Genomic DNA, 1582 nt, shown 5'->3' with positions numbered 1-1582 from the left:
TTCAGGAAGCTTTAGTTTTATTAGTGATGTGGCTGTTATTTCTGGACGGCACAGCGACTGGAAGCTTCTGTTCCCCTTTAATTTTGGTGATGGAAATAGCATAGACGTGGTCACTAGTAGTCAGTTTTGAGTTCTTGAAAGACATATCTCTCACAAACATTATACTGATCACCAAAGGGATATTTTATTGTGAAAACAGTAATGGTCAGAGATTGTATGGGTTCGCCAATAGATAAGCGGGATCAAATTTCATCTGGATAAATGACGACTGACGTGAACTTAAATTGCAAAGAAAATAATAAAATGCCAGCAAAGAAAAGTGTGATTTTTTTTTATATATATATTTTTAAATATTATGTTTATTACAGTTTATAACTGCGTTGTATAATATTTCTCATTCGATATTACGTGTGACTAGATTGTTGTTAATAATCTTCTGTCAACATCAATGTCGCTGTCGCTACTGCTACTGCTACTTAGTGTCCTGGTTGAGAAATAATACGATCAAAGATTTTCTAACTAGATTCCACTTGTATATCTATATATCATGAACTGCATTCTTCAATGTGATCTTCAATCCTTTAAAGACAGTGCATTGTAACATGAGAAGGATTTAAGTGCTTTTTCAAGCAAGTGAATGATATTTACTGAGAGTAAACATAGACATACGTTCATAGATACATACGTACATACATACATACATACATACATACATACATACATACATGAATATAAAGACACAGAAATACATACAATAACATATATATACACACATGTCTGTATACACACACACACACGCTCACACACACACACGCACGCACACACACATATACCTAATTCTATGCGTGGGCGAATGAGTGTTTGAGCATAAACATACATGCTTGCTTTGTCTATACATCGTACGTTGAGATACAGCATCCAGTCGGTTTTCCATCCAGTCCTTTCGTCTATTTTGTGATTCTCATTATGTGACAATGTAATTCTCATTACATGTGCGTGTTTGCGCGTGCATGCGAGCTTATGCAGAAGTGTGTATGTTTTGTGCGTGTGCTAATGATTATATTTCTGCACGTCAGTTCCAACTAAGAAAAAACAAAAAAATTCACGCTTCTGTTCTTCCTCCTCTATCTGTCGCTTTGTTTATTATAGTCGCAAAGTTATACAACTCTCAAAGCGACAATTTCTATATACTCGTGAAGCGATTGGGATGTCTCCCCGTTATATTTACCCTGTTATTATAGCTTTAAAATGTAGTTTCAACCCATTATGCCTTTCTCCCAACCTACGTCATATAATTACTTTGCTTTACTTCACTTTCTTCACAACAATGACTGTTATGACGTCACCAGAACTGCAAATTTCATGTATTACATCGTATATACAACGCATCTGATTTTCTTTTGTAATTTTCCCTATTCCTGCGTGTTCTGTCCTTCACTCATTCTCAACTCCCCAGTCTCCCGTTGATATACACAGATTTGATCGCTTTCAATCCTACTCTCCTATTGACACCAAGTGTTTCGAAATAGGGTTGGATGGGGTTTACATTATCAATCCATCTCTAGCTATTGTTTGCTTATTT

The 1582-nt window shown here is 35.7% G+C and overlaps 1 long non-coding RNA gene across 1 annotated transcript; it reads right to left on the bottom strand.

The window, feature by feature from the left end:
- Positions 1-315: 315 nt before the first annotated feature.
- Positions 316-1260, bottom strand: LOC128249540 (uncharacterized). The gene is made up of 2 exons (XR_008265662.1): positions 878-1260; positions 316-579 (listed from the first exon to the last, which is right to left on the bottom strand). It is a non-coding gene; the product is annotated as an uncharacterized LOC128249540 (long non-coding RNA).
- Positions 1261-1582: the final 322 nt, after the last annotated feature.

Source organism: Octopus bimaculoides, chromosome 15, assembly GCF_001194135.2.
Source record: "Octopus bimaculoides isolate UCB-OBI-ISO-001 chromosome 15, ASM119413v2, whole genome shotgun sequence".
NCBI lineage: Eukaryota > Metazoa > Mollusca > Cephalopoda > Octopoda > Octopodidae > Octopus > Octopus bimaculoides.
This window is presented reverse-complemented; position numbering and strand designations above follow the sequence as displayed.